This window comes from Grammomys surdaster, unplaced genomic scaffold (assembly GCF_004785775.1).
Source record: "Grammomys surdaster isolate TR1022 unplaced genomic scaffold, NIH_TR_1.0 125976, whole genome shotgun sequence".
NCBI classification, from domain to species: Eukaryota; Metazoa; Chordata; class Mammalia; order Rodentia; family Muridae; genus Grammomys; species Grammomys surdaster.
The window spans coordinates 2544698-2553631 of NW_021620792.1; the positions used below are offsets into that span (position 1 = coordinate 2544698).

Genomic DNA, 8934 nt, shown 5'->3' on the forward strand with positions numbered 1-8934 from the left:
GATGTATCCAGTGGTTTATTCATTAAGAGAGTCACACTAAATCGGGCTGGGGGAGCGTTACTTGGGAGGAAAGGGGAGGGTGAGTTTGATCAAAATATATTGAGTGTATATTATGATAATGTGAAAGAACATTTTACAAAATGTCCAGGAGGATACTTAATTCCACTATATTTTGCCTTTCAAGAGGCACTAACACTTCTGCAGACCTGGTCAGTTCCCCTCAAGTGGCTCCTGGGGATATCACCTTCCCAGCAGCGACTGGACATGTGGCCGAGAGGGTGACTCAGGATCTTACAATATGGGACCTGAACACTCCTTGGCTCACTCAGGCTTACCAGAGGGCAGAAAGACTGTCTTGGATGAAGGTCAGATCATGGGTGTGCCTGAGAACCCACAGAACCGTGAGACCCTAAGTCTGAACTAGAAGTTAGCTGTGACTTTGCAGACTCATTACAGTATCCAGCATGGACCAGTCACCTGGGACAAACCCAGCACAGCTGTGCTGAAACTGGTGCCTGCCGTCTCTTGAGTTATTACTCTTCCTGTTCTAGTGATGTGTGTGTGTGTGTGTGCATGTGTTTATGTGTTGCTGTTAAGAGTCTAGGAGACTATCTTTAGTAACAATACAGGACTAAGAAGGAAGAACAACAGAATCTGTTTAGGATGCTTCCTGCCTTATGGTCCACAGCCTGCTGTGAGGAGGGTTTGACAATCCAAAGAAATGCCTGCAGGAAAAAACCCCAGAGTGTCAGGGAGCCCAGGAGCCAGAGGTGACAGGTCCAGAGATCTGATTTGCATAGCCCCACCCTTCCAGGGAAAGAGGAACCAGCAATGGATATAAGGGGCAGCTGACTCCTGAGGCAAGGCTGCAGCCAGCAAACATTCCTGGCCTCAGGATGGCAAAGAATCAAAGCAACACTTCTGTGGATCTCGGCAGCACTCCGGCTTGGGAGCTGGACAAGTTCATAAAGGATCAACTTCTTCCCGACTCTACATTCCGTGATGAGGTCAGAGCAGACATCGACGTCATATGTACTTTCCTGAAGGAGAGATGCTTCCGAGGTGCCGCCCAGCATGTAAAGGTCTCCAAGGTTGTTAAGGTGAGCCCTCAGCCTGAGCTGACCAGGATGGAGTGGGAGAGGACTCTCAGAAGCCAGACTGCAGTCCTTAGAGGAGAGTGAGTTACCTCCCTGCTCTGTGCCCATTGTCCTCATGTACACCCCAGCTATGGCACAGGGCAGAGAGCAGAACAGAGACTCCCACTTACTGGATGACTGGACTGATGGAAGCTCATTGGGCAAGTTTTCATCTGTCAAATGGGACTTTATGACGACAATCCCTACCTCAGTCACTGTGAAGGCTGCAGAAATGTTGTGTTGTAAAGTTCACTCATCTATGTCAGGGGTGCCAGTGTGTTAGTGATTGTGCTCAGCATTTTATTTAGGGAGGATCTCTGCAGTGTCACTTATTATTGTTTTCTCAAATTTTTTCTCTCTGTGTATCCATTTTCTTATTTTAAATTTTTTTCTGTGACTTTTAAGTATTATAACACACTGTCTTCGTGCAAGCGTAGTGTACTTTAAGTTTATTCTCCTTAACATTCTGCTAACATTGGGATTATGACAACTTTCAAAAGTGCGTGTTAAATTTACTCACAGTCTCCTCCTACCACTACCATCCTACTCCCTTGTACACCAACATAATCTCCCCCAGAGAGTTCTCTTTCTAACACACACACACACACACACACACACACACACACATCTGCAGTCTATAAATGAAGCAGAGGTGTTCATTATTCTGAGTCTGTTTTATCTTCTGTACCATGAGGAGATCCAGCACTCTCTATTTTCCTACATAGACCCTGATGTCACTCTTCAGGGCTGACTAGTATTCCACTGCACATGTGTCAGCTTGCTCTATCCATCCATCCATCACCCTCAGTGTAGGACTCCTAGGCTCTTCAGCATCTGGACTGCCCAGCATGGCTCTCCCTGTCCCTTGTCATTCTCATCTTTGTCTTTCAGGGTGGCTCCTCAGGCAAAGGCACCACGATCAAGGGAAAGTCAGATGCTGACCTGGTGGTGTTCCTTAACAATCTCACCAGCTTTGAGGATCAGTTGAACCGTCGGGGGAGTTCATTGAGGAAATTAAGAAACAGTTGTATGAGGTTCAGCGTGAGAGACATTTTAGAGTCAAGTTTGAGGTCCAGAGGTCATGGTGGCCCAATGCTCGGTCTCTGAGCTTCAAGTTGAGCGCCCCCCACCTTCATCAAGAGGTGGAGTTTGATGTGCTTCCAGCCTTTGATGTCCTGGGTAAGTCATCCTGCCAGAGAGCTCGGCTCACCCTTCTGCATGCCTTCATCCTCCCTTTTAGTTCCAGCTCTGTGTCTGTGTCTCTCTGTGTGTATGTGTTTCATAGGTGTTATCTTGTATGTGTATGTGTGTATGTGTGTGTATATGTGTGGTGCATGTGTATGTTTGTGTATATGTGTGTGTCTGTGTGTCTGTGTGTGTGCATGTGTGTGTTTTGTAGATGTTCTCTTGTGTGTATGTGTGTATGTATGTGTAAATGTTTTTATACATGTGTGTGTCTGTCTGTGTGTGTGTCTATGTGTGTATGTTCCTGTGTATGTGTGTATGTGTGTGTCACATGTGTGTGTGCGTGTGTGTGTGTGCATGTGTGTGATTCTTAGGTGTTCTCTTGTGTGTGGGTGTATCCTGAGCCATGGCTAACACATCTTAAGAGTCAACCATCTTTTTGAGACCTTGTCTCTCCATGGTTCAGAATTCATACATGAGCCTGATTGGTTGGGAAGAGCCCCAGGGACCCTCAAGTCTCCCCCACCCCTTCTCAGCACTGGGATTACAATCCTACCCCACCAACACCAGCCTTTTCTGTGAGTCCTGGGATTCCAACATGGGTCCTCAAGCTTGTGAGCAAAGCATATTACTGACTGAGCCATCTCCACAGCCCACACCTTCCATCCCTGAACTGAAAATGCTTATCATTTGAGAAATTCAACTAAAGAGAGTATCTCTTTAAAACTGAGCTGGGGAGGAGGGAATTTAGAAACTTGATAGTGGGGAGAGAGACTCCATCCCAGAAGGATATCCAGTAGTGAGCTGGCTCAGTTAGGGGAGGAAGTCACACTAGATGCTCCCTTAACATGCCAGGCCTATTCAAGGCTGGCTGTGCCTTGTGTCTTCCTAAACATGAGATCGTGTAGACTTCACTGAAAATAACAAACTCATGAGTCTTCTCCCAAAAACTGGGAACCTCAGAGCTGGGCAGAGACCTGGGGTGTCTGAGGGAGGTTTGTGCAGGATGTAGATCTTCTCAGTGGAGTTCTGTCCCCTTGGTAAATCTGCAGATGCAGCCACCACTGTCCCAACCACTCACATGCACAGACATGTCATTACACATGAAAAGATCTCATCTTGAATATTGATAAAAACCTCAATTATTCAATTTTGCCAATGAAGACTTACAAGCCAGATGCTAGCTCAGGGAGGCAGAGAAAGCACCCAGCTGACCTTCCTCCTCAGCCAGAATGTTCCAGAATGCATCCCCTCTCTCATGCTGTCTCAAAAACCCTCTTTCAAACTCTATTCTACCTCCTGTGGGTCTGTCTATCCCTCCTCTTGACTCTTTCTTACTCTCTATGGTTTCTTCTTAATAATCCCATGTTCACTTCCGGTCAACTGGTGCTTGTTCTGCCTCCTGACCTATGATTGACTTTATTTAATCCTGTTTACAATATTCAAACAGAAAGCTCCTGGATTAAAGGTGTGTGCAAAGGCTGAGCCACACCACAACTAAAACCAGGTTTTTCCAGTAAACAACTCAATCTCAGGGTTCACAGTATGATCAAATATCCTGCAACAATCTTATACCAGGCCTGACACACAGTGTGTCTCCAAAATTAAAATTGCCTGATTCAGGGAACACCTCCTAGAGCAAAGTGGGGCCTTGGGGAACTTGTAGAATACTTGAGCCTTTATATTTGGGGACACAGCACCCCTGCTGGCCACTGTGTGAACTGCTACTATCAACTTAGAGACAAGCCCTTGGCTTAGGAGAGCCTTGGAAACAGGACAGAGTCTCAGGCAGCAGAGACTGAGAATGCCAGTCTGGGAATAATACCAGGACAGTCTGCTGTGGGAAACTTCAAGAGGCTTAGAACCCTGATCAGTGGAGGGGACTCAGAGGAGGTGACCCAGAAATGAGCCAGGAGGGGGCTCCCACAGAAGCCTGTCTGGGTCATGGACTTCCTTAGCCTCAGCAGCTTTCCAATGAGGAGGCGTCTCCACCACAGAAGGACTGCCTTGGGAATGGTGGTGTGGGGGACAGCCGAAGAGAGGACCATAGTCATAGCCCAACACAAGATGACACAGGCCATGAGCCGTATTGTAATCTAGACCATGAAACTGAAAATAAGCCCATGAGGGAGAGACCTCCCTGGTCACTGAGTGACTGGCTTGTCCAAGCTCCATCTGTGAGTGACTTTTCCCTGTGACAACATCAAACCTGGATGGTGTAGCCTGCTGCATGGCACACACGTGCACACACGTCACAGCCTGCTGCCTGCCTAGTCTACTCAAATGTACAAACACACCTATACACACATCTATTCCATAGCCTGCTGCCCATCCACTGTACAAGTGCACAGGAAGGAGACACACACACACACACACACACACACACACACACGAACACTGCCATGTCTTGTTCCTGTCAGGATGTGGGGAAACAAAACCAAACAATATTAAGTCACATACAACAGAAAATCTTGCAGTGAAAACCCAGTGTCTGGGGAGACACCTTGGTGTATGCAATCCACTTACAAAACGGGGAAGAGAATCTGTCTGCATGAGACATGATACACGAATGCAGCAGACCGCTCCACAGTAAACACAAGCAGGCTTGCACACAGTTGACAAGAACCATGCAGAAGATACTGGAACCAGGTGTGGTTGGCCATTATCTGATGACTGAGTAGCTGCCTTGTGTGTGACCACAGTGTGCTGGTTCCTCCCACCACTGTCACGGGGCCTGTGAGGAAGGCTCTGGACTAGGACCTGTTGGTGGCACAGACTTTGTAATGCCCAGCATGTGTGCAGTCCTGAGGAGTGGTGGTTCGGATGGGTACATGTGGACTGACGCCTGCTGTGGAAAAGTTCTGCCTGTTCACTGAACACTATAGCCACTGACCTTGTCACCTCAGAGAGACTGAAGAATCTCATAGAAGGGCTGAGTTGTTAAAATGAATGAAACCTCCTTTACAGGTCATGTTACCATATACAGCAAGCCTGATCCTGAAATCTACGCCAGTCTCATCTCGGAATGTACCTCCCTGGGACTGGAGGGCGAGTTCTCTACCTGCTTCACCGAGCTCCAGCGGAACTTCCTGAAGCAGCACCCAACCAAGGTGAAGAGTCTCATCCGCCTGGTCAAGCACTGGTACCAACTGGTAAGGCATCTGGCCTAGTCACTGTGGGACCAGGAGGTAGGAAGGGAATGAGAGAAAGTTGAGAACTGAAGAAAGACATCAAGGGAGGGAGATGCTGTAGGATGGAGGAGGGACAGGAGAGAGGTTTGGGAGGAGGGAGGACCCAGGGAAGAAGGAGGACTTTCCATTCTTGTCATGAGTGATTTTTTTTCTAGCCTTGTGCTCAGTCAACTAAATCACTCTTCAGCTGCATCAACTAGTTATTCATGTGTGTTGTAGAAATTACTTAAATCTTGGCCAGGGGTTTCAAACCTGCCTTTGGTTATTGAGCTCCTGGATGAAAGACACACTCACAGCCTTTATATTTTTAATGATTCTTAATTGGCACAGTAGCTGGGCAGCTGCCTACCCTCCATGTTGGTAGAATCTACTTTCCTATCCATAACTCAGGTTATCACTGCCTATCTCTTTCATCTGGGCTGTCCTTAGCTCCAACTGGTCAACCCTCATGGCCAAGCACTCTTGACTTTTTTTTGTTTTTTGTTTTTTTGTTTTTTCGAGACAGGGTTTCTCTGTGTAGCCCTGGCTGTCCTGGAACTCACTCTGTAGACCAGGCTGGCCTTGACTCTTGACTCTTAACCAATAGAAGCGTCCTTTCCCTCCTCAGTGTTCTTCCATCTCCTCCAAGCCCATGAAACCTAACCCCCCCCCCATGTCTCTTCTACCCTGCTATTGGCTGATGGCATCTTTATTGAACAATCACAATTAACAGGTGGGCAGAGTCACACAGCTAGTGTCTAAGTGCAGACTCTCTCCTCACTGGGGCAACCAGCTTTGGGGACCCAAATTCTCAACAGAAGACAAACAGCATCAAGGGAACTCACGACACATGTGCCATTTTGATCCTTGGATTTCTCCCCGCTTTCCTTCTTGCCTTTCTCTTTTCAGTGTCAGGAGAAGCTGAGGGACCTGCTGCCCCCACAGTATGCCCTGGAGCTGCTCACAGTCTATGCCTGGGAGTGCGGGAGCAGAGACTGTGGTTTCAACACAGCCCAGGGCTTCCGAACTGTCTTGGAACTGGTCACCAAGTACAAGTTGCTTCAAATCTACTGGACAGTGTATTATGACTTTCGGCACCAGGAGGTCTCCAACTACCTGCACAGACAGCTCAAAAAAGCCAGGTATCTGCCCCACATGACTCTGCTCCCCATCAGTGCCAGCTGCACTTGTGTGGAAAGGGGGAGGTGGGAGCTCTGTGTCAGTGAAGCATCTCCTGTACTGAGCATGTCCCTGCTGTCACTTGATTGAAGATTGACATGAGGCCCTATAGCCCCAGGAGGGAGGCAGGTGTGGGCTCTCCTGTATACAGGAGGAAACAAGGCTCTGACATTGTCCAGATCAAGCAGCAAAGGAAGGGAAGTGTACAGAGTGGGAACTGAAAGATTCCAGAGTTAATCGAAGTCATAGGGGTTGGGAAGCTGTAAATGATAGAGCTGTGTCACCCTAGGGAGTGACATGTCTTCATCCTGTGTTGTATTCAGTTTTCCCATGACACTGGCTGCTCCAACTCTCCCCATCTCACAGATCAGAGAGCCTGAGTGACCTGCCTCAGGACACACAGCTACTAAAGGGTAGAGGATTTGAACCCAGGCCTTCCAGGTGATGCCAAGGATCCCTCCAGGCTTGCTGTATGCTGTGGGGCAGGGACAGAGGAGAGACTTTAGATAGGGATGCTCTGCTGGGCTCCTCCCCTGCCCTGTGCAGTGCTTCCTGAGACCCTGACTAGCTGAACAATTCCTGTCTGAATGTTGCTCTGCAGGCCTGTGATCCTGGACCCAGCTGATCCAACAGGGAACGTGGCTGGTGGAAACCCAGAGGGCTGGAGGCGGTTGGCCTTAGAGGCTGAGGTGTGGCTCTGCTACCCATGCTTTAAGAACAGGGATGATTCCCTCGTGTGCTCCTGGGATGTGCCGGTGAGACCCTGTCATCATCCTGTCCCCTTGCATGCAGCCTCAGTCACTCCGTCTCTTTGGAGAATATTCTCACTAAGTCGTGGTCTTTTACTAAACATTCCCGCAACCCTGTGGAGGCCAGCTGCTTGCTTTGTTTTACAGCCATTTTCTCACCATTAGAGCTATCATGGGCTGGGAACATGGCTCAGTGGGTAAAGGCCCTGCCCACACTGAAGACCTGAGTTTGATCCCTAGAACCCATATGGTAGAAGGAGAAAAAATAAATCCCCCAAGTTATCCTATGGCCTTCATCTCTGTGCTGCTACACATGTGGACATGTACACACACACATTCACAGAAACACAATACACACTCATGCACATGCACTCACATTTACACAAACTCAAACACACATACACACAAACACACATTCACCCCAAACACTGACACATACACACAACATGCTGACACACATGCAGAGAGTGTAAAGAGATTCAGAACTGAAGCCACTGGCTCAGTAAAGCTCAGCTAAGGAGCAGCAAGTCTGGGATCCCGTGGACTCTGAAGCCACTGTCAGGTCCATGAAGCAGCCTGTCTTCCCTGTCTCATTGTCACATGACCAATGGGACTCAGCAGGGCTGTGTCACACACCACAGAGGCACAGAGGGACCTGCACTTGGAACTTTCCCTCCTGGGGCAGGGTCTGCATGATGGTAGGGAAGAGATGATGTCACGTGTGACATCAGGGTGGGGATGAACATGGGTTCAGGGATGTGGGAAACAAACCTCAGTAGGTCAGGAAGGAAGTGAGAGGGGACCTGGAGGGAGGCAGCTGTGGGAACAGTGACCTGTAGTCCTGTACTGCAGCAGAGAGATTGCGAGGCCATGTCTCCCCTTTGACAGATGTGTTACTGAAGAAGGGGACTGTAGGTGGGGCCATAAGCACCCTCAGTGGGCATAGTCATGAAGGTGTCCTGATGGCCGTCTTTCCAACCTGGGAACGTGCTGGCCCCTTTTCTGTGGAGCTCCAGGTGTCCAGTCATGGTACCCACCCCCAGGGCTGGTTTACATCTCCTTCCGTGGAGGAATGCAGGCTCCTGACGTGATTGTGTCTTTTTATTTCAGACGGAGGTTCCTGTACCTTCAAGCAGGTTAGCTTTTGTTTGTTGTTGTAGTGGGTGTGATGTGGATTTCTGCTGTGTAACCCAGGCTGGCCTTGATCTCAACATTCTCCTCCCATAGTTCAGGGATGATTGCAGGGTAAACTTGATGTTCTGACCATGCCCTGCCATCCTTCCAGCCTCAGGTGAAGAGAACTGGACATGCATCCTGCTGTGAGCGAGCATCGTCCTGTGAGTCCAGCAGGACATGCCCAGGAGGCTCCAGAGTCAGGGGCATGTGGTAATCTGCTGAAGGCCCTTGTCCCAATGAGGGTGAGCCCCTGGGATCAGACTTCATGCTTCTGATGCCTGTCTGCCACATTTGAATCCTGTCCAATCACAGACAGCCTTCCTCAACAGATTAAGAAGG

The 8934-nt window shown here is 48.8% G+C and overlaps 1 pseudogene; it reads left to right on the top strand.

The window, feature by feature from the left end:
• Positions 1–896: 896 nt before the first annotated feature.
• On the top strand, positions 897–8726 carry LOC114609561 (annotated as a pseudogene).
• The last annotated feature ends 208 nt before the right edge of the window (positions 8727–8934 follow it).